The 27,605-nt window shown below is 44.2% G+C and overlaps 1 protein-coding gene and 1 long non-coding RNA gene across 6 annotated transcripts in view; one reads left to right on the top strand and one right to left on the bottom strand.

The window, feature by feature from the left end:
* MAD1L1 (mitotic arrest deficient 1 like 1) overlaps nt 1–27,605 on the bottom strand; it is a 553,489-nt gene that overhangs the window by 77,759 nt on the left and 448,125 nt on the right. The window lies entirely within an intron of this gene.
* Nucleotides 17,534–27,086, top strand: LOC141994369 (uncharacterized). Its single transcript, XR_012641110.1, has 3 exons — nt 17,534–18,015; nt 24,319–24,533; nt 26,909–27,086. It is a non-coding gene; the product is annotated as an uncharacterized LOC141994369 (long non-coding RNA).

The raw sequence follows: 27,605 nt of genomic DNA, 5'->3' as shown, positions 1-27,605 counted from the left end.
ACATTAGACTGGGAAGTGCTCAGATACTATGGAAGGGGGGGGGGCGGGCGTATCAGTACGATTGATAGCTGTGGGACAAATCTAACAGGCCTCCCTCTACTCACAAGGGCTGAGTTCTGTCCCACACTGAAGGAACCCCACGAAACACAGCCTATAGCTGGACTAGCTGTGTTCCAGAAAACCAATCTGATCCTTTTCATCATCCTTTGCAGTCTCCCCTTTCTTTGCTCCCAGTGAATTTTTTTATAACTGAGAAAGTTTACAAGCCTAAATTTAATCGTGGGCTCACCTAGGTTATCATCATTAATCTCACATCCACTGATGGGTAATTTAATTAAGGTACATTTGTAATGAATTACAATAATCAATTAGCACCATCACTTCTAACATGAGCTGAGGGGAGTCTGTAAAGCGGCACAGTTGATCTTGTTAATTACAGACACGCTATGTAAACCTCCCCTTACCCGGCTTCCAAGTCTTTTACTGCTGGGTTTATAGATACAGGAACATCACCATCCAAGACTTTTCACACCAGGCTCTGTAAACATCACTATCTAAATTACTCACAAGCAACCAACTACTATCAGTTCTGGGAAACAGGACCTTTTGATGGAGCAGGTGTCAAATGCAAATACCTTGGAGCTGAAGTAATCAGGGATATACAGACTCGTACACAAGTCATTTGTCTTATTTTATCTTCTCCAAGAGCTTGTAATGCTTTCTAATGATTGTGAATGTTTGACTCGGGGTAAGCATCTAGCAAGCAGACCGAAGACCACAGATCACCAAGAATATTCATTGGTTAGCAAATGGAGAACAGTTTGCATTGAAGCCCCTAAATCTAGCTCTACAATGCAGTGCCAGTGGTTACTACAGGAAAAGTTTGCTATCAGTCACCTCCTGTGTTGTTCTGTTATGAGATAGGTTTCAGAGGGGTAGCCGTGTTAGTCTGTATCAGCCAAAAAAATGAGGAGTACTTGTGGCACCTTAGAGACTAACAAATTTATTTGAGCATAAGCTTTCCTGGGCTAAAACCCACCTCATCGGATGCATGCAGTGGAAAATACAATAGGAAGATATATACACAGAGCACATGAAAAAATGGGTGTTGCCATATCAACTGTAACGAGATTAATCAATTAAGGTGGGCTATTATCAGCAGGAGAAAAAAAACTTTTGTGGTGATAATCAGGATGGCCCATTTCAAACAGTGGACAAGAAGGTGTGAGTAACAATAGGGGAAAAATTAGCATGGGGAAATAGTTTTTTACTTTGTGTAAAAAGAAAAGGAGTACTTGTGGCGAATACAGACTAACACGGCTGTTACTCTGAAACCGTTACTTTGTGTAATGACCCATCCACTGCCAGTCTTTATTCAAGCCTAATTTAATGGTGTCCAGTTTGCAAATTAATTCCAATTCTGCAGTTTCTTGTTGGAGTCTGTTTTTGAAGTTTTTTTGTTGGAGAATTGTGCCTTTTAAGTCTGAAATTGAGTGACCAGGGAAGTTGAAGTGTTCTCCGACTGGTTTTTGAATGTTATAATTCTTGACTTCTGATTTGTGTCCATTTATTCTTTTGCGTAGAGATTGTCCAGTTTGGCCAATGTACATGGCAGAGGGGCATTGCTGGCACATGATGGCATATATCACATTGGTAGATGTGCAGGTAAACGAGCCTCTTATGGTGTGGCTGATGTGATTAGGTCCTATGATGGTGTCCCTTGAATAGATTCATAGATACTAAGGTCAGAAGGGACCATTATGATCATCTAGTCCGACCTCCTGCACAACGCAGGCCACAGAATCTCACCCACCCACTCCTGCGAAAAACTTCTCACCTCTGTCTGAGCTATTGAAGTCCTCAAATTGTGGTTTAAAGACTTCAAGGAGCAGAGAATGTGGACAGAGTTGGCACTGGGCTTTGTTGCAAGGATAGGTTCCTGGGTTAGTATTTTTGTTGTGTGCTATGTGGTTGCTGGTGAATATTTGCTTCAGGTTGGGGGCTGTCTGTAAGTGAGGACTGGCCTGTCTTCCAAGATTTGTGAGAGTGAGGGATCGTCCTTCAGGATAGGTTGTAGATGCTTGATGATGCGCTGGAGAGGTTTCAGTTGAGGGCTGAAGGTGACGGCTAGTGGCATTCTGTTACTTTCTTTGTTGGGCCTGTCCTGGAGTAGGTGACTTCTGGGTATTCTTCCAGCTCTGTCAATCTGTTTCTTCACCCATTTTTTCATGTTCTCTTGGTATATGTATCTTCCGACTGTATTTTCCACTGCATGCATCCAATGAAGTGGGTTTTAGCCCACGAAAGCTTATGCCCAAATACATTTGTTAGTCTCTAAGGTGCCACAAGTATGAGATAGATTTTTTTTTGTTATGAGATAGATGACAATATGCAAAATAATGACGCTAAACTTGATTATTTCAGACATTAGCTCTTTAAGTTTAAACTGTGAAATGGGAAACAACCTCTAGGTTGCAAGTCTTAATTCAACCTAAACTTTCAGGGCTTAGTAGCACAGTCTGTTTAATATACAAGCCTTTTACCTCAGGATGTGTGGTAATATTTTAGCTCTGGCAGCAAGTATAAAGCAGTTTTGTGGTCTCTGACGTATACTTTTCCCCATCCCAAAATTGCCAGATCAGCTGGCAACACTCAGCACAATAGGAAAATTTTCTGTTTAGGAAAGGCCCAAGGGAGGAAAAACAAAATTCAGCAGTGATTTGCAGATCAGAAGTGAGGTTGGCATTTTTAGTGTGCCTGTCACCATGGTATCTAGACATCATAAGTGGCTACATCGTAAACAGAGATCACATACATATGGAATTCATCATTAAAGCATGCAACAACTAAGCATGCCAGAAGAAGACAGAGTGGCTAATGGCTTTTTAAAATAGGGTGCTAAGGGAGATCTTAACAATTTACACTAGTAAGCCATACTCAAGTGCCAGTAAAGGTAGTGGAGAAAATTATTAAAGAAATATCTAAAGCACTATAATACAATCAGAAAACCCAGCATGACTTTGGGTAAAGGTTAATTGTGCTTCTGTAATCTGTTAGAATTCTTTTGAAGAGTTAACAAAATAGTGGATAAAGGAAAACTGCTGGAGACACTTCATTTAGACTTTCAGAAAGCTTTTTGATAAAGTGCCTCCGAAGAGCCTATTAAGAAAATTTAGTAATCACAGAGAAGGAGGTAAAGTCCTGTTGTGGATTAAAAACGGGGTAACAATAGGAAACACAGAGCAGGAATAAATGGCTAGTCCCCTGTGTGGTTTGAGGTTAGCAGTGGTGCACTCAGAGATCAGCACTAGGACTGGTGGTGTCCTGTATATCTTTAATTACTCATATGAAGGGGCTCGGCAGTAAAAATGGCTACCCATGTTAAATTTTTGGGGCTTGTCAAGATTAGGGAGGATTGTGTGGAACCACAGAGTTCCCACACTAAATTAGGAAAATAGGGATCATGATGGCAGGTAGAATTCAACCCCAGTAAGTGCAAAATAATGGATGCAGAAGTAACATTACAAAGCTACTGGAACACACTCCTGGGTTCTAAAATAGTTAGAACCTCTTAGGAGAAACATCAAGGGATTGTCTCTCTCAGGAGAAAGAGCTAGGCACCCTGCGGAGGACTTAATGCAAGTGTCTTCTCAATGTGCACTGGTGGTCAAAAACATCAAACACGACATTGGGCTGTATAAACAGGAGATGGAGAAATGCGTGGAAAATATTTTAATGCCATTTAATAAATTAATGGTATTTCTTCATCTAAAATTCAATTCCTTCATTTAATTAAGGCACAGGAGTAGGAAAGGTCCAGGAAAGGGCAATGGAAATGATCACAGGCAGGGGGACAGCAGCTCTCATATAAGGAAAGTCAGTGAGTATTTAGTTTGGAAAGGAGAAAAGTAAGAGAAGCAACAAACACGTGTATAAAATAACAGAGCTGATACTGAGGGTTAGCTGGGAGTTCTTATTTACCTGTCCAAGAAAGAACAGGAAGGCACGCAGGATTGAAAGGAAATAAAATTTAAAGGGAATACAAATATTTAACACCACATTAATTTAATTAAGCTATGGAACTCACTGCGGCAGGATATCTGAGGAAAAATATTTAGTAACAGAGATTAAGTATTTACATAACTGAGATGTACCTATGAATAAAAGATCTTGTACATACTTTTAACATTCCAGGGCATAAACAGATTAACAAATGGGGTCAGGGAGAAATTTTTCCCCATGAAACATTATTTCACCAACAGGAGCAGTGTGTTGTTTTAATGCCTCCCACTGGAAAAATCAAGCACTGCCCAACATTGGAGACAGAATACTGGGCTTGAGAGACAACTGGGCTATTCCATTAGGGCGCTTCCTGTATTACCATTTCTGTGCTCTCTCGAAACTTTCTGAGTTTGAGGGCAAGTAAAGATATTTGAGACATTTCTGTTTTGCTTTTAAAATAGATTGTCAAGATAAAACTCCCAGTTTTAATTCCATACTGGTGTTATCAACCACACTAGAGATTATTAACATTGAGTGAAGTTTGTGTAAACCTAGATTTACTTTTCAATACTTATATTTATTTTTTCAGTTCATTCAGCTTGGACAGTGAAACTACAGAGGTGAGTTACACTTTTTGGGGTGGATCTTTGGCTGCTTTGAGCAACTCTGGTGGTGAAAAGCAGCTGCAGTGCTGGCTATTCAGCTGGTGGAGGATTCTCCCAGTATGGGGGAATCCCAGTGGCTTAGAACCTCCATATACCACTCTGCCCCCAGCACAGAGGAGTGGCTGGGAACAAGAGGTCATAAGCATAGCCAGCATGTGTCTACATTGTGGTGAACTGCAGATGGTGGAACAGACACTTGGGACCATAGGCAGCCAGGCTTAGCTTAGAGCAGTCAGGGGGCTTCAACACCGCTCTGACACACTGAGCATTGGACTGGTTCCACACTGGACCCAGAATGGGGGAGATACAAAGGTGCCAAAAAGAACCCATCCCGTCGCTGTAGTGAGTGACTACAGTGAATTACTGTGTTCAGTGCTGTGCTGCTCTAGTGGTTTAAATGTATTCATAGTCTTAGCCTTAGATTTTAAGTTTGTTGGGGCAGGGAATGTTTTTTTGTTCTGTTTGTCAGCACCTGGCACAGGGATCCTGTTCCATGACTGTTCTAGGACTCCTATATGTTATGGTAACACACATAATAAATACTACTAATAAATCCTGCCCAATACGGGAAGCTGAACTGCAGCTGTTTCTGTATATCTCCATAACGATGCAGCTGCCGCGGAGGGTCTTTACCTTTTAGCTTGCAATTCTAATACATAGTAGTTGACCCGCAGACCCTAGGGATTGAGATATATATATACACACCAATTTCTCTTTGCTGATTGCTTTTTTAATTACAGACTGGGGGAGAGTTTCTTTTTCTCCTTATTAAGCAGCCAAGGAAATTAAATATTAAAAACTTATGATCACAGCTTATTTTAGCTACATGTGCATGTAAGGGGGCAGAAAAAACTGTCTGATGTTCTATTGTGTTATTGGAGACAGAGCGCTTTAGCTTAGCTTAGTTAGAACTCTCCAACTTATGAGGGTCCAATCATACAATCTCAACGTACACTCCTAGAGATTTTTTTATCTGTTAATTTGTTTGATAAATCTACTTTTAAAAAAGCCCCCAAACAGATACCTAAATTACTCAACTCTCCAAGCTTCGCCAACTCTCATGATTTTATCTTGAGTTTTGAAATATTTGGTGTTTTTCTTAAAGTTCCAGCTCCTGAAATCAAGTGGTTAGGTGAGAATCTCAGCTCTCATTTAAAAAGAAAGTTGCTAGACTTCATGGTTGCAGCGAAAACCTCCAAAATGTGACCTGAGTTTTCTGTAAAGGCTCAGGGCTGGCCTACACTGGGAACTTACATCAACATAGGTACATCTCTCGAGAGAGGTGAAAAATCCACTCACCTGAGAGAAATGGCTAGACTGACCTAACCCCCAGTGTAGACAGCACTAGGCTGACAGAAGAATTCTTTTGTCAATCAAGCAACCACCTCTCAGGGAGGTGGATTACCTATACTGATGGGAGAAACCCTCCCATCGGTGTAGGTAGTGTCTACACTGAAGTGCTACAGTGGCACAGCTTCAGCACTGCCACTGTAGGGGTTTAGGTGTAGACATGACCTCAGATACCAGAAGACAAATAATATGAACCCCAATTTAAAAAAAAAAATCTAATATTTCAACGAGTCTCATGATTCTTTTCATGATTTTTGAATGCCTGAGGTTGGCAATGCTGCTATCCCTTTAATTTCATACATGTTAACATTTATATGCAACAATTTTTACATTTCAAATTTAAATATTTTAATCCCAGTCAGGGACCATTTATGTTAAATTTCTGCCCAGAGTAGATTTTACGGACTAGGTGTATTCCTCTGAAAACAGAGGTTTCTAATGAGAAGTGCTGACAACAACCCGAGTTACGGCAGCACTGATATAACATCCCCTCTCTGCTCCCATTGGGCCCCCTAATTTGATACATTCCTAGGTAAAGATGAGATGGAAGAGATGGAAGATTGGGGCTGGAGATATTAAAGTTTCTTTGAGCAACACCTTTACTTCCCCAGTTGCTCTTTTGCTGCTCTTAGCCATAAATCTTCTAGTCATGCAGCTAGGTACCAAGACACTTATTGCTTTTATTAGATAGGCTACGAGGGCTTTGGGTTGTATTAATAATCCATCAGGAAAGACACTGACACCAATCTCCAGGAACTTGAGATACAACATCTATGCGCTGAAAAATGATGGAGATGAGCACGGAATGAATGCACAGAGAGAATGTCACCCAAAGATAATCTCCCTCCCACCCTGAGAATTTATTCTCCCTACTGCCCTGTCTTCAAGGAAATGTGACAATCATGTGGAAAGATTCTGAGAACTAGATCTATGTCCTAGGCCCTCAGTAAGGCAGCAGCAGGATAGAGAACACAATGTATTTCTATAATCTGATAGTCAACACCAAACCCACGCCCTTGCCCTCTCTCAGCTGCCACTTACCAGAGCAAATAGTGCCCCTCTCCTCCATGTCAGGGTTCCTTCCCCACTCTGAACTCTACAGTACAGATGTGAGGACCTGCATGAAAGACCCCCCAAGCTTATTCTTACCAGCTTAGGTTAAAAACTTCCCCAAGGTACAAACTTTGCCTTGGCCTTGAACAGTATGCTGCCACCACCAAGCGTTTTAAACAAAGAACAGGGAATTTTCCACTGCATGCATCCGATGAAGTGAGCTGTAGCTCACGAAAGCTCATGCTCAAATAAATTTGTTAGTCTCTAAGGTGCCACAAGTACTCCCTCTCCTCCCAGTTTTACCAGTGTTGAACAGTGACTATTATGTGAACTAAACATACCAATGAAGTGACACCCAGGAGGGGTCAGGGTGCCTGCCGCCTGAATGACGAGAGCCTACAAGGAATGAAATGCTCTCAAGCACTGCACAGTGTGCACCTGCACCAGGCCTGCTTTGGCACTGTCTCAAAACTCCCTTGGAAACCTGACATTTGATCCACCCTCGCCATTGGCAGTTCAGTGACATTGCGTGATGGCGATTAGCAGCCGGGGCAGATCCCATGAAGTTAAATCAGCAGCATAAAGGAGCAGAGGTTTGCACCTGCTCCTCTCTGATTCTGACTACGGTGGCCTTGTCCACACCGGGTCTGCTCAGAATGCTGCTGCTGCTGGGGATCACTGCTGTGGCTTGCTGCTCTGCCAACTTCAACCCCCTCTTTGAGTCGCTCCATTGGCTCCCTCCTCTTCACATCAAACACAAATTTCTTGTTTCTCACACAGGCTCTTCCCCATTTAGCCCTGCTCTACCTGGCTGCCTACTAATTTACCATGACATCAACAGCCACTGTCGCTCTGCCAAGGAGTCCAGCCCTTACTGGCTCCTGGGCAGCTTTGATCTCAAACATGCTTGTGCTTCGTCCCAAGCACAGGTGTGTTTGAGATCAAAGCTGCCCAGAAGCCTCTCTCTTACGCAAAGGAAAAAACCCTGATATAATCTGAGCGTCCCCTGCCCTGTCCTCTTTCAAATCCCTCTACTACTCACAATGGCCGTGAACCCCACAAAACCCTGGCTTCTGATCAAGGCTGGGCCTGCCCCTCTTTTCCTTCCTTCCCCCTTACTAACTGTCCCATTCCTGCCATCTCCCTTGACCTCTCTCTACCCCAGTGAACAAACCAAGCAAACCAACCGCCACAAAACACGTAACTAACAAAACTGCACCAGTCACCACCTTGTTCATTGGTTTGTGTGTTATTCTCCATCCCCGACCCTTCATTTCTTCTTATTTTTTAGACTGTAAGCTTTCCAGAGCACAATGCAGCCTCACTCTAGATTGGGGCCTTCAGGCGCGACTGTAACATAAATCATAATATTACTGTGAATTACAATAACTGCAGCTAACCTTTGCCCCTTGAAATATTAGTAATCCTGCCCATAAAGCCATGTATGTATTTAGTGACTTGTCAAACCTGCAGCATAATTAAACAGTCAATGCACATAAACCAATGTATGGCAAAGGCTGGAAGAGACACAGTCAATATGATGCTTTGTGATTTATTTCAAAACGGAGCTGAGCAAAGGACTGAGCATTCTGAACTGCTGAAAGCAGAACAGCGAGGCAGGGCAGCATTCTCACGCTGTACTGGCACCTGCTAGGAACAGGTTTGCAATAGTGAGCTGCAGCTACATCTACAGATCACTTTTCTGAAACCCAAATGACCCCCATGGGTCTGGGAGTTATACAAGCACATTATCATCTACTTCGTTACTCATCAGTCCCTTCCAGGGTCTCCTCTGGGGTTTTCAATTCTGTCTTTTGCTTTCCACACACAGGAGCACTTTTATGAATACCCTTTCTTGCTCTCCTAATGGTTTCTGGCCAGATTTGTAGCTCTTTCATTCCCTCTCTTCTTCTTGTTTCACATCAAAGGAACATCAAGACGCTCACTGCCTGATGTTAGCTTTGTGTCTGTACTGACTGTTCTCACCGAGCTCACTGATACCAGAAGGCTTTATAATTAAGGGACAGGATTTCAAGCAGCACCAAGCACACTTGCAAAGATTTTTGTACAAATTAAAAGGATATTTCTCCAGTTCTGAGTGATGCAGGTCATTCCGCAGCTGCCATTGTCTCTGGGGGCTTAGGAAAACAACACACACCTCCCTCTCCTCATCACAACACGAAGAGTCATCTCCCTGCACAGAAACCCACTGTTCCTGTAAGCAGAAATTAAGGGCTGCAATTCCGGTATAACAACCTACACTGCTTCCTGCTGGGAGAGGATAGTACTGCAGTAACTCCAAGCCAGTAACTACTGAATTCTCCACAGACAGCTCATACTAAAGCTCGGGACTGGAAGAGCCGCGTGTCCCCCCAAAGCCAGTACTCCCCTACAGTCTCTTACAGCGCCTGCTGGGAGAGACTGGCCCCGGAGTAGCTACGCACTTCCCATAGTCAATGCCCCTGCACCACTCACTACAGCAGCTCCACTCTGGAGCAGCTTAGACTGGAGTGAACTGTGCACTCACGGCTAACACGACCTACACCATTTCCCACTGAGCGACCCCAGCTGTACGCACACAGGACCTGCAGTTTCACACAAGTGAGAGTTGTTGAGCGACTTCTGGAAGCTAATATTAATTCTTGGAATAACGTGTCAAGGCTGCCTGGCTGATTACCCCTCATTCCTGTCTGCTTACAAACAGTGATTACAGTCTAATCTCAGCACTCTTGGAAAAGCTACAGAGTGCCCTTCATCTACTGTAATTACGTTCCATCTCCCCCTGAGCTGAGGCCCTGCCTCACTCCCAGCACTATCTATGGTCTGATCTAGTCAGCTGGAATGGAGGTAGAAATTACTCCAAGAGCCGATTAAGCTCTTGCTCTGGCCCAGAAGCTAAGTTAGAGGAGCTGAAGTGTCTTGTGATGCCAGAGGAAGACATACAGAAAAACACCCAACACTTATGGTAAAAGGACGTGCTCTCCCCATCTGGCATTACTGAGTCAGGAGTTAATTTCAGCCAACTCACCAAATCTGCATGTTCTCATAAGATCCATATTTTACCCCCCACCCCCACTCTCCATCTACTTCAGCCTCTGATGTGTTCCCAGGCATCTCTGGCACGATCGATATATAGCAGATGTCTTTTGGGAATAGAAAACCTAGTTCCCAGTGGGTTCAACTGGTATGGTCTTGCCCAAGCTGTTCCCCCACACTTCAATGACATTTTATTGCTGTGATATGAGGCACTGAGTGTCAAAACATCACTGCCTTTTTGGATGTGACAGGAGGGCTTAGACGTTTCCAACACAATAGTCCTAAACATTGAAGCCAAACCTAGTAGATTTCTGAAATTAACTCTGATGTGTCTAGCCTTCCTGGCAACTCGAGGGTGCTGCTTTGCCTAACGCTCACCTCTGAGTAATCACAGATACAGATGCACTTCCCAGAACTACTCTACTGATTATGGAATCTGGGCTTTGCTCCTTCACGCTATGGGGCAGATGTGGGGGAGTGGTGGTACCATCCATATTGTTCACATCTTCATAATATGGTTTAGACAGGCCTTGGTCTTGTAAAGTAAAATGAGCCTTCAGTTGTCTTCAGCCAGGGAGAACAGAGGGGCCAGTTTGGATTGAGACCACAACGGAAAATAATCTAACCATGAGTTCTAAATGGTTTGACAAAGGAAGTAAAGTGTGGATTATTTGGGGCATAGGGTTTTAAATACTTTACCATGCTGTAATGCTTACATGCTATTATAGTTTCATTTGTGGGTCCACACATGGATATTTACCTAAGTATCCACTGGCAGGGAGGGAGCTTACAGAGGAGCAGTGATGGTCTAGAGACATTTATCTGCCTGGGATTGAAGGTACTCCAGGGGTTAAAGGAGCAATAGAGATTTAGAGAAATCTCTCTCCTGGATGCTAGTAACACTGTAAAATCAGGGTAGGTTTAGTTATTTGCATTTTCCAAAAGCCTGAGAGAAAATCCCTCATATAAGACTATTAAGGAAACAAAGCAGGCCTGGGGTACGAGGTAAAATTCTACTGTAATCTAGAAATTGGTTAAAAGTCACAGAAAAAAAGGAGGTGTAATATATAGTCAACTTTCTACAAAGCAGAAACTTGCAGTGGGGTGCCCCCAGGAATCAGTTTTGTTTAATATATTCATTAACTGTATGGATAAAAGAGTAATCAGAGAGGTGGCAAGATTATGCAGATGACATTACCAGGCAGGGATAGTGCTGACCTCACCTAGAGCCTTGTATTCACTGTGTTTTTACCTTGGGATAACTCACAGGTGTCAGTTACCTCCAGTTAAAAACAGCAGTGAAGAGAAGGCCTCAATGAGAATATGAAATAATGAATGGCGTAGCTACAGTGTTTACCCTCATTCACAATATAAGAACAAGCGGAAACACAATATATTTAAAACTGATAAAAGGAAACAAAACTTTTTTTCATAACATATAATTAACCTGTGGAACTCATTGCCACAAGGTAGCACGGAAATCAAGAGTTCAGAAAGATTCAAAAGAAGGATTACACATTCACAAGGTGTTCCATTGTTTAGCTAGGTTTACCAAACCCTAAGAAAAAAATAATTACAAAAGGTATCACAGTGGCTCCATAGTTTAGATTGCACTGAAATTTGCATCTTAAGCAGAGATTAAACCACTTTGTTATATATGAATAATACAGTGTATCCTGCTAGCAATAATACTCAGCACTTCAATAGCATCTTACAAGTTCAAAGCACTCAACACACATTAAGGGCTTATCTACCCGGCACGGCAGCATGCCAGAGGGGTGTAACTTGTAAAGCGCTCTGATGAGTTGCACTCTAACTGCCCAGCGTAGACGCTGCAGGAGCACTCGAAATGGTACCTAGTTCACATTAACATAGTCCTCTCTAACATGCTTTGTTGGCACTGTGTAAACAAACCCAGAGACCAATAATGTATATGTAGGGTAAGTAAATATTATTTTCATTTTACCGATGGGGAAATGGAGACAAATGACTTGCCCAAGGCCACACAATCAGTGACAGAGGTGGGACTAGAATCCAGGAACTTCTGAATTCTTGTCCTGTGCTTAGGTCAGTTGAATACACTTTGAATATATATTTCAGAGAGGCAGGGTAAGGCGGCTAGTACTTTAACATACATAAAAAACACAACTGGTGGCCTGCTGGAAAGATAGAAATAGGAGAAATGTTTTCATTGACTAACTGGCCTGCTTTGATGGTCAGGCAGTGTGAAGCAGTGCTAACTCCAAAGGTAAAAGCAACTCTTTTTATAGTTGTTCTCAAGTGCTGTATCTCAACCCCCCACTGTATTCACAGCCCAAAATCACAGCAGCTTCCCTTCACAGAATCAGAGGGTTAGAAGGGTCATCTAGTCTAAACCCCTGCCAAGACGCAGGGTTTGTTGTGTCTAAACCATCCAAGACAGAGGGTTCTCCAGCCTCCTTCTGAAAAGCTCCAGTGAAGGAGCTTCTACAACCTCCCTAGGCCGTCTCTTCCATTGTCCTGCTGTTCTTACAGTTAAGAAGTTTTCCAGGAGGTTTAACTTAAATCTGCTATGCTGTAGTTCTGCCCCTTGTCCTGCCCTCTGTGGCAAGAGAGAACAAATTTTCTCTAGCTATTTTGTGGCAGTCCTTCCAGTAGTTGATGACCGCTATCATGTCACTCCTTAATCTCCTCTTTTCCAAACTAAACATGCCCAGTTCCTTCAGCCTGGGCTTATATAGCTTGCATTCCATCCCTTTGATCATCTTTGTCACTCGCCTCTGGATCCTTGCCAGTTTCTCTACATCTCTTCTATACATTGGTGACCAAAACTGGATGCAGTACTCCAGATGAGCCCTAATCAGTGCCGAGTAGAGCGGTACTATCAACTCTCATGTCTTGCATGCTATGCCTCTGTTAATGCAACCTAAAACTGAATTTGCTTTTTTTGCATCGGCATCACATTGCTGACTCATGTTGAGGTTGTGACCCACCACAACTCCCCCCCTCCAATACAACTCCTCATGGAGAGCTGGACAGAACACGCTTGAGAGCCTGCCTGCATCTGCTACCCAATCTCAAGGTTTGCTGAAGAGGATATTAGCTAAACTATGGGCTAATGGCTAAGAGCACCTCTCCTACAGCCCTGTGGGTCCAGGCACTCTAACACCAGGCACTGAACTGTAGGGTATGTAAGCGAGCCTCCCAGCCAGGGCAGACAGACTAGCGTTAGCTTGGCTCGAGTTAGCACACTAAAAATTGCAGTGTGGACATTGGGGCTTGGGTCGTAGCCCAGACTTTCAAGCTCACTTGACCCCATGGGTCTGAGCTCAGGTGGCTAGCCTGAGTCTCCGCCAGAGCCACAAAGTCCACACTGCTATTTTTAGCACAGTAGCTCAAACCCTGCTAGTGAGAATCTGTCTACCTGGGCTGGGGGGTCTCACTTCCAGCTGCAGTGTAGACATACCCAAAGTGTCCCATGCACCAGTGTTAACCGCTGGACCAATTCAGTCCTAAAGCCAGCTCTGCTTGCCAGATAAAGTGCACCTAGACTCTGCTGAGGCTTTACCTGAGAAGGCAGTGGAAGCCTTTGATGGTAATACAAATACATACAGAACACACCCCTAGTAAGAACAGGAGGTCTGCATCCTGCACCCCAGTGCCCTGGGCTCTATACAATGGCTTTACAAGTGTCAGCACGACTGACACAATGATTTCGTCCATTCAACTAATCTGCTTGGGACTTTCGCTTTAATGTGAATACGTACAACGCTGTAAGGCTGCTAGGCCCAAGGGGGGCAGATCTGACATCCTCCCATTTGTACTGCACAAATGGCTACAAGCATTGTGAAGATCTGGCTCTACCCCCATCACTCTCTAAGTGACACAGATACGAGGTGCTTGGAGAGGTTGGACACGTCCCCTGTCAGACAGCGAGCGAGTTGCAGTGGATTTCAGCTCCTTTTCACTAGAGCACATTACACTGTATTGGACAAACGCGAGAAGTCTGGCCTTTACTTGCTTCCTTTCTGCGTCATGCAGACCCTGCTGCTAGCCTTTGGCTTCCTCCACGAGCCAGCACCTCTCTTCTCTCCAGGTGATCATACTTGCTTTCCAGATGCTTTGTCAGATACACATCCTATCATTGAACCACACAGCCCAAAGTTTGCACATATTAGCGCTCACAATCAGAAAAATCAAATTAAAGATGGATTTAAGTTTAAAACCTCTAAAGGCCTGAAAAGGTCTCTAGAGTGAAAAGGAGGGGGATTGGGGGGAGAAGGTGAATGAAAATTGTTAATCAGTGTGGCATTTTCTGCTGTGTGTGTCAAGAACTAGTGAGTTATGAGTTAATCAACTATTCTGAGGTCCCAGGAGAGCAATAAACCTGAAGCCTCTTAATGTAAGGGAAGGAGGAAGATGGGCACAGCTTCCGAATGAAAGCATCTTTAATATTGCTTAACCCCAACGCCCATACTGAGAGCATCTCCGGAGAGGTCAGGATTTGCAGCATTCAGTCCAATTCTAAGGCCTCCCCTAGCCACATCACTGTTGATCTCATTGCTTCAAGGCTTTCATAACGAGTCTGGTTCAGAGATCCTCCCCAATACAGCAGTTGGGACTTCTTACAGTCTAGGACAGGGCTAGAGAGAGAGTGGAAACAATTATCCATGCCTCTGATTTGCGTTTCCCACTGCTCTTTCTTTTAAGGCTGTTGCAAAACCTCAATGCAAAAAGGCAGAATTGAAAGAGAGAGCGTGCACTCGAAAGAGACCACCAATTCTTCTGTTCAGGATTCTGCATTCCCCTTGCAAGGCATTGCCTTAAGAAATTAATTAAAAGAATCAGTGGGAGAGAGAAGAGGGATAAGGCCCCTCTAAAAATGAAGGGGTGCTGAGATTGAGCATTTCTCTCTTGTAATGAGTCTAGGAAAGAGAAGGCAAATGATGGGTGATTTTTTGCTACTGAACTATGGAAAAATTTAATCGATTTTTACTTCAATTTACTCTGTGCAAATTTAGTCTAAGAAGAGTACATTCTTCTTATCTGCAACATGCTAAACTATCATTAAAGTTTCTCAGTGACTGGTAAGAGAAGAAAGGCTGCAGCTGCTACAGGATCTCTGCCATCACCCAAGAGCTTCCCCAATGGGATAAACAAAAGATAAATATTAAGATAAATATTTATAGCTCAGGACTTCTCTATACATTGAGATTTATGCTAAAAATATATAAACAAAATCCTCCAGGCTAGAGACGCTGGGATGGACTGGGGTAGGACGTAAGAGGGACTGGCAGGGCGTGAACCCTGGATGCAAACAACCACAAGCTACTTACTGTATTTTCCACTCCATGCATCTGATGAAGTGGGTCTTAGCCCACGAAAGTTTATGCCCAAATACATTTGTTAGTCTCTAAGGTGCCACAAGGACTCCTCATTGTTTTAACCCCAATTAAGTTGCTACCCAACTGAATATAGTTGTACTCAGCCAATGTCCCTTTTAGTGGACAATTCTAAATTATTTTGATGAGTTACTGCAGCAGGTGAAAAAAAGAGAGCCAAGTGCTTTGGCTTGTTAAAAACTTTCGTTTGCCCTGGCTCCCCCAATCATGAAAGCTCCCAAACAGCAGCTGCAGCTTTACAACTTAAAGCAATCAGAGGCAACATGATGATGCTGTACATGTGGCAAATGAGGAAAGTGGGCAGATGTGAGGGCTACCGCACAGTAAATTGGAGCAAAACTGGATGAAATCTTCCCCTAATTCAACGAAGGGGAAAATTACTGCAGCATCTACCTTCTCTTTACTTGGTGCAGTTCAATGAATGAAATTCTCCAACTCTAGAGTACGGGTGCCCTGAATTTCACAGGAGCAGAGCGCCAGCAGCTTCTGGTGAAGTCAGGAGTTTGAACACAATTTCTTCTTGCATCCGCCCCATTCCCCTTCTTCTTACAGATGTTGTTACATGTTTTTAAATCAAAAGTATTTTCTCCATGAGATTTTTTCTTTCTACCTGTACTCTATGCATTAGTTTAGGTGACAACTGGATTATTTGACTGTGGCAGAAACAACAGAGACTCCTGAATTCAAGACTTGGCAGGTGAGTGGAAGAGGAACAGATGTTCATATATTTCATTGTGAAATATAATTACTTGCAATTTTGCCCTCCAGAAATACAACAAATTCTTATTACTCCCAGGACTATGAGAGGGGTCTTGGTGTCCCTGTGAAAGACTTAGGTGCTCCTCCAGATTATGCTTTATATTTCAATCTTAAAGACTCCATGTTGCAGCTACCATCCTTCAGACAGAGACAGGCAACACCATGCTGGTCCTGGCTATGGTGAGGGTTGCTTTTAAGAAGAGTGAGGAACTCTCCCCAGCTGATGGGTATACCATTTTTACAGCACTTCCAGTTCCTGCTGGAAACCAAGTCTGGTTTCCACCAGGAATATTGGGTAAGCAGATCAGTGCCTTCTACATTTATATGCTATTACTGATTTGGAATCTTAAACTAGTCTTTTCACCATCAACAAATCTTTGCAGCTTCCCTTTAAACTGACAGTCCAAAGTGACATCTAGAAAAATATGCCCCACAACAGCCTGCGCCTCCTCCTACAAAACTCATCTGGACATTTGTAGGGTACATTGGATCCATTGCTGCCCAACACAGCATGTGCTCAGTTCAGCTGGGACAAAATTCCCAGCCTCCTCTCAAAGAAAAAAATACAGTTCTAGCTTCCCCAGTGAGCCCTGCACCTGAAAGTTTGAATACTTATCTGCTAGTATCAACTTGAACATTGTCCTTTACTCCCAACCACCAGTGGATACTTCTCACTCTCTCCAAAGAGCAGGTGAAACCACTAGGTATAGTTACCTCACTCACACTAGAGACCATAGAATTGCTCTAACCTCACTTCCAAAACATGTATGAAAACATCTTAGTCCTTCCCCGACCACCTCCTTAAAGGCAGACATATCCAACAGACTTCAAACCCCTTTCCATCCTTGTTGAGCACTGTGTCTATACCCACAGGAAAACAGAACATCTAAGCAGGCAATTTGGAGATCAGAAATTTTTTTGTTTCTACCAACTAGTACAAAGCCTCCAGTCTATTTATTTCCTTTGACTTCCAACAGCCAATCAGAGCAAAGGAAAGCTGAGAGGGTCAGAACCTTCATTCTGGACACAAATTGGCTGCTGGTTCTCTACTGCCTAGCCATGGAGACAGGGAGCGGAGGTTACGGCCACAGAGTAATGAATGAGATTACACTGCAATCTAGGAACGGTTGTGATCTGGAGGAGACGTGCTGAAGGCAGGAGAAACATTCCTTAATATAAACCCTTATTGTTCACCTTGTCGCTAGCTCAGTGGATAATCCACCAGACTTTAAACTCCTGCCAGTAGCCAGTGTGTATAATTCCACAGAGCTTTTCCCCTGCCATCAATAATAACCCAGAATGTGCAGAGGTATGGGCATCTCAGCATTCTGCTTCTCTGAGTCATTCTCTAGAGAAGGGCAGCTTTTGGGGGTCTTTTTAAGGTCAGTTCAGCAACCCGAGGACACTTGTGCAAGCTGCACTGTTGAAAATGGAACATTATTGTTCAATGAACTTGGAAAAGAAAACGGAAATGAATAAGGAGCAACAAGTCTTGATATAAGGGATCTTCAACAGCACAGAGGATGGAAAGGAAAATTGGTTTCTGGTTAGGCTAAATCACACCCATCTCATTGGAATGCTTCAGTGAACCCTACCAAGCTGGAAACATCTGCAGGAATAGAAGAGTCTATCTTTGCAGTGAGATTTTTGCATTTCCATAGATGGAGAGCATATGCCTATGGTTAAAGGTGTAGCAAAAACTCCCAGACTCCAATGAAGTGGGGAAATAAAGCGAATGGATCTGAGGAGGAAATGTGCTCCAATCACAGGTAAGTAACCTTTCTTTTTCCTTTGAAAATTGCCTCTGCTGATCCCCACTGTTGGAAGATGAGCTAGCAGTAACAAACCTCTTGGAGGAAAGCTGTCGAGTACCAATTAAATAAGGTCTGCTCTCCCAAACCGATATCTGAGCCAGCTCCCAGGCTGGGAGACGGGCTGTATGAAAATGTGACTAGATCAACAATTAGCAGCTTTACAGACCTCAGTGACAGAGGTCACTGTAAGCGTTCCACAGATAGTGCCTCAGAGCTAGCACAATGTGCATTAAGATCCTCTAGTCAAGTGACTCTGCAAGACTGTAACAAGTCTGGATACAGAGCAATATTTTGTACTGTTTATTTAGTCATGTGTCCAACAGTGACAACAGCGATTTGATTCAAAGTCCCCCATCAGCAACATCATCCTTGCTATCACCGCCTGCGGACACCGTCTCATTAACACAGCTGTGCGGTGCTTGCCAGAGAGATGCAATCAAATGTACAAAAGAACGTGGATAAAAACACATCTCATTAATCTGTATATTGTGTCAGGCCTTCCCTTGTTTCTCTTTCCTTTTTCTCATTTCCATTTTTCATTTTGCTTTTCCTTCCTCTTCAGATTCTCTTTCTTTGGCCTGTTTTCTGTCTCTCTCACTTTCTCCTCTCAGCTCTTCTCCATTGACAGACCATCAAAGTGTCCCTCTTCTTCTTTGTTGTTCTTTCACCCATCCACTGACTGCTCTCAATTGTCTCCTTCTTGCTCCCTAGTTTGGAGGGTTTATTCAGCAGGTATCTAAACAATCTTACATACAGCACATGAACTACAGAGCTCCCCATAACGAATAGCACAAGTACTGCCACTGTCATTGTGGAGTAAGGCAAAAGTGAAGTTAACCATGTGCTAAATTAAGTAAAAATCCCTTACACCACTCTTTGAGGCTTGCTGAAATCTGGCTCTTCTGGACCTCCAGGACAGTAAGTCCCAAAGACAAAGCTTTCAGGATCTACGCTGTAACAGCAGGAGCAGACCAGATTCTTCCAGCTGTCACAACAGGGAGTAGAGTGAGAAGCAACCTTTCAAATAACTGGGCTTCAGATCATTCGGGATATCAGATTGTCACTAACACCTTGCGTTGCAGCCAGAAGAGATTTGTTCTCTCTCTCTTTCATTCATTCTTCCACCTTGGTTCTCTTCCACTGCTCTCTCATTCCTTTTCTTGGTGTTTACTCTTCATATTAAGTTCAAAACACCAGCAAGACACATATAGGTGACCCTGGGTGAAATTTACTTAAGTACTGCTTAATTCATCCTTTGCTTAAGCTATTTAAAATAAGACTTATATGGTGCTCAGGTCTTGCACTGGCTCTCTGAAGACATGGGCATTTCATCCCCAATGAGAAGGCATGGTACTGTCTGACTGTAAATGCCCTGCCCAAGAAGTACTTACCCAAGGGCACCTAACACCTAGGAATTTTGAGTCCCACTGATGAAGACTGGGCCATCTGAAAATAGTTAATAAGAAATGTTGAGCAACAGTTAGCTCCGGCAGCTGAATTTTCCTTTACTCTTAGCATGTTCTCACTCTCTACACAAATTGCGACTGATTAGACCTAATTATTTTGGAGCTGTTGGTTTGTTTTTCAGTTCCATTGAGTGGGTTTTAGACATGGTTACAGCGAAGCTAGGGCTGGGGTTTGGATGTCAGGAGAGGGACACTTTTCCTTTGCGCAATTCTCTTGAGCAGGTTTTTTCCTACACGTACAAAGAAACCATCTGGGTGTGCAGAACTCAACAGGTCCATTTCAGCCTTTGCTACAGAACTACGCCTGGGAACTGTCACAGAAGTCTAGAACCTTCAGGAGCGGTCTCCTCCATGGCCTTAGAGAACAGCACCTCTGCCTTGCAAAACATGTCTCACCCTGAAAACATTCAGGTCTTGATGAGCTATCATGAATATTCCTCTCATTTCCTTTGAAATGGCCTCCCTTGCCTTAAGGTCAAACAGTAGCTCCCGTTCTCAGGCTGGCAGTAAGAGACTTTGCACAAGTCCATGGCTGGGGACAGGCAGACCACGTTTTCTCCTCTAGCACTGGCTTGTAGGATTTAACTGCAAACCTTCAATTATCACAGCACATAACTGTAAAACTTGCTGAACTGGAAACAAAACATTCAGCTATTTCTAAATATGCCTTCAATCCTCTTCCTGCCTCTGCCCCCAAAATCATCTCAAATAATATTATCCTGGAACCTCTGTGCAGTCTGTGGAGCCCAGAGCTAAATTATAAGACACAATAACTAATAAACAATATGAAAACACATATACCTCTATCAGCACTGAACTGGGAACACAGCTTCTAAGACAGGGGTGGGCAAACTTTTTGGCCCGAGGGCCACATTGGGGTTGCAAAACTGTATGGAGGGCCAGGTAGGAACGGCTGTGCCTCCCCAAACAGCCTGGCCCCTACCCCCTATCCGGCCCGCCCCCTGACTGCCCCCCTCAGAATCCCCGAACCATCAAACCCCCCTTCTCCTTGTCCCCTAACCGCCCCCTCCCGGGACCCCCCGCCTCTAACTGCCCCCCAGAACCCCACCCCCTACTCCCTGTCCCCTATCCACACCCCCATCCCCGACAGGCCCCCTGGGACTCCCAAGCCTATCCAACCTCCCCCCCCCATTCCCCGTCCCCGACCCCCTATCTACACCCCTGCCCCCTGACAGGGCCCCCGGGACTCCCACACTTATTCAACCCCCCCCTCCACATTCCCCATCCCCTGACTGACCCCCCCAGAACCTCTGCCCCATCCAACCACCTCCTGCTCCCTGTCCCCTGACTGCCCCTTATCTAACCCCCCGGCCCCCTTACCATGCTTCTCAGAGCAGCATGTCTGGCCGCTGCGGCCCCTGGCTGGAGCCAGACACGCTGCTGCGCTGCCCTGCAGGAGTGCGCACCCCCCGCCGCCCAGAGCACTGCCCTTGCAGTGGTGTGGCTGCAGGGGAGGGCGGACAGCGGGGGAGGGGCCGGGGGCTAGCTGAAGGGCCGGGCAGGACGGTCCTGCAGGCCGGATGTGGCCCGAGGACTGTAGCTTGCCCACCTCTGTTCTAAGAGATCAGGTCACTGCTACGCATTACTCACAGCAAGTACCCAGCTGAGAAGGTAGGGCATACAGCACTTCTCAGAGAGCAAGCACATTCTCCTCTTTGTACCGGAGAGCTAACGTGCATCCTTTAGTCTGTGTGTTTTGGGTCTGCGCCTTCCATGGAGCAGTGTATGTTTAGTTGGAGTCATTAAAATGAAAAGCCCTACTTTGGACTTCACCTGCCTGGAAAAGCTGTTGGAAATAGATAGCAGCAAGAAACTGGTAGGACAAGCTCCCACGCCCCATTGAGCCAAGTTTAGTAATTGTGTTTTCTTCTCACTGAGTGGAAGGCGTCTTTAGCTGCTGCGTTTAGACTTGTGGAAAAGGTTGTTGGACCAATCCGCATCCTCCAGCTGAAGCTGGTGGTTGGCGGCCACAGAAACTCTCTGCAGCTAGGAAATTTCACCTTGATCTTTTTGTAGTCAAGCTTTCACTTCTAACCGAGACAGGATGAGATGGGCAAGAGGCACTGTAGGGAGGGCAAATCTGAGGCTATTTCCATCTGCATCCAGGGTGAAATTCCAATCTCTGCAGAGGGTCGGTACGAGACCTCTGCACCACTCGTGGGCTTGTAATACAAGGCAGCTTTCTTATGGGAGAGGATTTCTTTTCTAATATAGTCACTGGGGAGCAAGGACAATCCACTGAATCATATACTCATTTCTGTAGATTAGGTTAATGGCGCTAAGGATCATCCACTTACTATGCTACTTACTGGACAGTATGAAGGCCTTGGTGATTTTCTGTCACCATGTGAATGTGAACACATCTGTGCCTGTCCCACTTTTGACACTGGTGAGCATATGCTAATACCAGCTCATCTGTATAGCCTGGAGAGGTTTCCTGCTTGTGCAAACATGCCTACCCATCTTTGAATGCCTGTGTTTACACTTCACAGGCAGGACTATGCGACAGCAACCATGAGATGGTAGAGAATGATCCTGTTTCTCTGACAGGATTTCTGAAGAGCTCAAAGTGGAAAAAAAAGCCATAATCCATAATCACAGAAAGTCTTAAATGTCCGTCTGGGAACTAGGATGAGGAATTGCCCCTCTTTGCACATCAGCTGTGGATGGAAAAGCCCGGCTGTTCCTGATTTGTTCTGGATGATAAAATAAAGACCACCTGCTCTGTCCGAGAACTGGGGAAATTTGTGAGAACATCCATTATGTATAAGATAGCTGTCCACAGGCAAATTGCCTGCAATCCGTTAAAGGAAGAACTCCCAGGCCCCCTCAGCAGTAGCCTGGCCATAGGCCTGTTCCACTGATATGGCAGAAAAATCACTTTAATTTCTAATTAATCTGCTGGTCTATATTACCTTTTATTTAAAAAAAAAAAAAAAGCACACCCTCTTTGTGAGAGGAGGGAAGCAGCCAGCAATGGAGCAGAAAGACTTGGAATCTTGGCTGCATTTCAGGACTTGTCCCCTTGAAAGCTGATGGAGCAGGTGAACAAACAGCCTGCCGTTTTTCACTAGGCACGGAGAGCGGTTTGTTGGCGCAGATATGACACATGCACTGAAGCCCCCGTAACTCTCCAAGGGATACTTTGGAGATGAGGGCTGGGACTGTGTGTACACAAAAGAGCCATTCCAACCTACTCATGTCTCGCCTACCTATCGTGGGGGGGTGAGCGGGAATAAATTCAGGCAGAGTCAAGGGAAAAAATATAATCAAAAGATGTCCTGGATGGAAATAAAACTGACTCTTCACTGGACAGAGCACGTAAGAGACTCAGACAGATCTGCAGACTGAAAAGCAAAGAGCTGATGAGTTTCAAGACATACATTATCTCTTTAAAACTTAAAAAAAAATTATTCCCCTGCCCCCATTTTCCCAAGCTTTTCTTTCCTCTTCTAATGTTTCTCTTCCCTGTATTAATAATGAATGCCAGGCAGGTGGGACAAATCTACACACTGGTTTCTGAAAAATTAATCCAATGATTATAATTTCAGTCCCAAAGAAATGGAAGAAGCTCGGGCAAACTGCAGATGCACCTTTGCAATTTGGGGGCCTCTGGCATGTTGCCCAAATAGAGGCTTGCGTGTAAAGTCTCCCTTATAGATCTAACTCAAAGGGGGAAGATCTGGTAAGGGAAATGTGTTTTAAAGTTAGTCAAGTTTTATTTTTGTGTGAGAAACTGTTTCACTTGTGCTTCCCCATTAACCCTTGATTTTCCACAGAGAGGAATAACCTGGGGTCTTCCCAGGCATGACCGCTTGTGGCTGTTTACACAGTGCAGTAGACAAGGGAGAATCCCAACATGAAAATTAATGAGTAAATGAGATATCTTTCTTATCCATTTTCAATCTGATTTTAGGCCTACAGAATTTCAGTGCAACAAGTAAAATTTTCTATGACACTATATTTTGAAATTGATGAGAGCGCTGGATGGTATCATAAGGGAGAAGTGGCCTCTAGTCTCAAACAGACTATCTTCCCACCAGCTAATGGGCCCACCAATGGCCAAAGTGACAACCAAAGTACTGGGGATTTCTAGGACGGGGGTGGGGGTGGGAGGCAGGGGCAAGGATCACACATTATCCATTGGTTAGGCTGGCAACTTTCCCCCACCCCAGAAAAGCAGGGGACCTGGTGGGACTTCCCCCGGGATCTGGAGGAGCTGTGATTGGTCACGTCACTCTCTATCTTGCCTAGCCCTGTGTCAGAGGAATGAGCAGGCTAAGGAATTATGCTTGGTTACCTGCAGTGGACTCCCTAATAATCAACATTGTTACTTTTGTTTATTTTAAAAGAAACTTAAGAGAGAGAAATCTCTCAAAGCTCCCAGAGGACTGGAAAACCTAGAAGCTCAAAATAGTTTTCAGGATTTAGACAGAGGAGTAACCAGACAGACTCGATTTCCTTTCCCAAGATGCTAAAAAATGGCAGAAATAAAACAGGGGGGGAAAAGCCTGCCTTTCCCATAGTCCTCTGCAAAGATTTAAACATCTGTGTGAGTGAAAACCCATATATGTTTCAAACAGAGAGAAGGCTGCCAACTAATCCAACCCTGGGAAGTTTGGAATATCTCCATTCAGACATCAGTGCCAGCCTGAGCTGGAGACTGGGAGGAACGCTGGGGCTCAATGAGTCCAATGGCAGGACATTCTCTGTCATCCAACACAAGGGTAGATGGTGGAAGTGATGTTTTTGTTTTTATTATTATTTTTAGATGAGCTGAAAAGACATTTGAAGCACCCAAATGACTGTAGGAGTAAGAGATGAATTACCCCCATACCCAGAAGAGCAGCACTCCACACAACTTAAAACTTATCTCCCACAGCCAGGTTTGGATGCTATGTGGACCATGCTACCATGCACTAAAAGTTACTGGTGTGCTCTGACATACTGCTGAACAGCAGACTCCAAATGGCCATTGATAATAAGGTGATAACAACAGTCAGCATGGATTTGTCAAGAACAAATTGTGTCAAACTAACCTTATAGCTTTCTTTGAGAGGGTAACAAGCCTTGTGGATGGGGGGGAAGCGGTAGATGTGGTATATCTTGACTTTAGTAAAGCTTTTGTCTAGCATGACCTTCTCCTAAACAAATTAGGAAAATGCAACCTAGATGGAGCTACTATATGATGGGTGCAAAACTGGTTGGAAAACCGCTCCCAGAGAATAGTTATCAGAAGGGCATAATGAGTGGGGACTCGCCGGGATCAGATCTGGGTGCAGTTCTGTTCAATATCTTCATCAATGATTTAGATAATGGCATAGAGAGTATAATTATAAAGTTTGTAAACGATACCAAGCTGGGAGGGGTTGCAAGTGCTTTGGAGGATAGGACTATAATTCAAAATGATCTGGACAAACTGGAGAAACGGTCTGAAATAAATAGGATGAAATTCAATAAGGACAAATGCAAAGTACTCCACTGAGGAAGGAACAATCAGTTGCACACATACAAAATGAGAAATTACTACCTAGAAAGGAGTACTGCAGAAAGGGATCAGGGGGTCATAGCGGATCGCAAGATAAATATGAGTCAACAGTGTAACACTATGCAAAAAAAGGGAACATCCTTCTAGGATGTATGAGCAGGAGTGTTGTAAGAAAGACACAAGAAGTAATTATTCTGCTCTACTCTGTGCTGATTAGGCCTCAACTGGAGTACTGTGTCCAGTTCTGCGAGCCACATTTCAGGAAAGATGTGGACAAACTGGAGAAAGTCCAGAGAAGAGCAACAAAAATGAGTAAAGGTCTAGAAAACATGACCTATGAGGAAAGATTGAAAAAATTGGGTTTGTTTAGTCTGGAGAAGAGAAGACAGAGGGGGCATGATAAAAGTTTTCAAGTTCATAAAAGATTCCAGTATCTAAAAGGAGGAGGGAGAAGAATTGTTCTTCTTAACCTCTGAGGATAGGTCAAGAAGCAATGGGCTTAAATTGCAGCAAGGGAGGTTTAGATTGGACATCAGGAAAAACTTCCTGTCAAGGTGGTTAAGCACTGGAATAAGTTGCCTAGGGAGGTTATGGAATCTGCATCATTGGAGATATTTAAGAGCAGGTTAAACAAACAGGGATGGTCTAGATAATACTTAGTCCTGACGTGTGCAGGGGACTGGACTATTTAAGAGCAGGTTAAACAAACAGGGAAGGTTTAGATAATACTTAGTCCTGACATGAGTGTAGGGGACTAGACTAGATGACCTCTTGAGGTCCCTTGCAGTCCTATGATTTCATGTACAGCAAGCTAGGGTACTGAAGGTTTATGCCCCTGCTTGCCATGCACTAAGTCTCCATGTAGACAAGCCCTAGATTGGAACAGCAATTCCCAAATATGGAGGTCTGCTGCACATTGGAGCCAGCTTTCAAGACAATGAAGAATTTGGTAAGTCTATATTTAAAGAGCTCTACCAAACTGTGAATTTTTGGAGAAAACAGGGACCTGTCTGGCTCAGATGCTTCCAGCTAGGTTATGTGTTGTATGTGACATCTCCAGCACAGTACCTGCTGCAACACCACAGAGCACTGGAAACACACAGGACCCTGCCTAGCGATGCTTTAAGGTGTAAATGTGCAGAATGCTGGTTGCTTAGCTTGGCGCACTCACCACTTTTCTCCTGAAGTTGTTGGCTTTTTTCAATTTCAGAATAGGTGGCCTTTATGTGATGTTTAGTACTCTGGGGATTCTGGGCTGACAGCCCCTCAGCACTATGGTCCTCTAGCCACAGCACAGACCCAGCATCAGTAATGGCAATGCTAGCTTCCCCACATACTTCCAGCATAGCCAACCCTGCCACCTGCAGGACAGGGTAATTCATTCTCTACTCTCATTCAGTTCAGGCCTCTCTACTGAGACTTCCCATTGTGGTGGTGGCTATTACATCCCCCTCTCTTCTGAAGGAACCCCAGAGCTGGAGACTCCTTACCTTAGATCAAGGTTAACTTCGATTATGTGCTACTCTCACACACCTTAAAAAGTGGCACATTAAGAGGGAAACAGACGTGCTGCTCTGCGCAGATGCAAGAGGAAATGGAAATGCTGGAACAAGCAGCTTGGCACAGGCTCTTGGCTGGGCCAAAGGTTTATTCCTGGGATGCTGCTTTCCTGCAGACTAAGGAAAATTAAATTTAGCACTTTGCAAATAAATATGTTAAGGCTGAAAGGACACTATTTAGGAATTTATTGCTTACAGCAGCTTCAGAGATTATAGATCCATCACAGTCTATTACCTTGCTAGTTACTGTTTCCATTCTGTCTGTCATTCCCTCTTACAGAGTGGTCCTTTCATCAGATCTTTTTCTGTTCCAGCACCAAACTGTCATCACACTAATGGAATTACACAAAGAAAAACATCTTTGGGCTTCAGCAACTCTCCTGCCAAAAGCCAAGGACATCTCCCCTGCTTTCCCAGTGCAATGTGATAAAATTCCCCCCATAAGAGAAATAAAAGGAGATGTAACGACCTTCTATGAAGTACAACAAAGGACAGCTGTCCTGCGCCTCACCGTGTCTGCAAACTGGTATCTTAATCCTGACCCCCTCAAAGCATCAAAGCTTTACCAGCGGCACATAAACTTCCTCTTACCTCTGCATCCTGCCTCTGCTGAAGGTTCATCTCAGCTGCAGTAATAAGGACCATATGTTGTAGAAAACGTGAGGAGAAATGCTCATTAAACATAACTGCACCATAACTCACCACATCAGGTCTGGATTACACGAGTGCAGGGTCATTGAGCTTCCATTCTGCGCACAGTAATACTACTTCCTGCCAACATGTAAATATCATCCGCACAGAGGTTCCCTCTCCAGATCCAGATGCAGCTTTCCTGACTACATAAAGTGACACAGCTATAAAAACAAAACACTGACTAAGGCTCTACCACAAAGGACGGCAAACCCCCCACTCTGAAGTTGATGTTTATGGCAGTTCCTCCAGACAGGTTCAAATAGACCCAAGCTCACCAGTTACACATGGAAGTGCTACCACTACTACTCAAATGATTCA

Source organism: Natator depressus, chromosome 10, assembly GCF_965152275.1.
Source record: "Natator depressus isolate rNatDep1 chromosome 10, rNatDep2.hap1, whole genome shotgun sequence".
Lineage (NCBI taxonomy): Eukaryota > Metazoa > Chordata > Testudines > Cheloniidae > Natator > Natator depressus.
The sequence above is the reverse complement of the archived record's forward strand: the minus strand, read 5'-3'. Positions and strand labels throughout refer to the sequence as shown.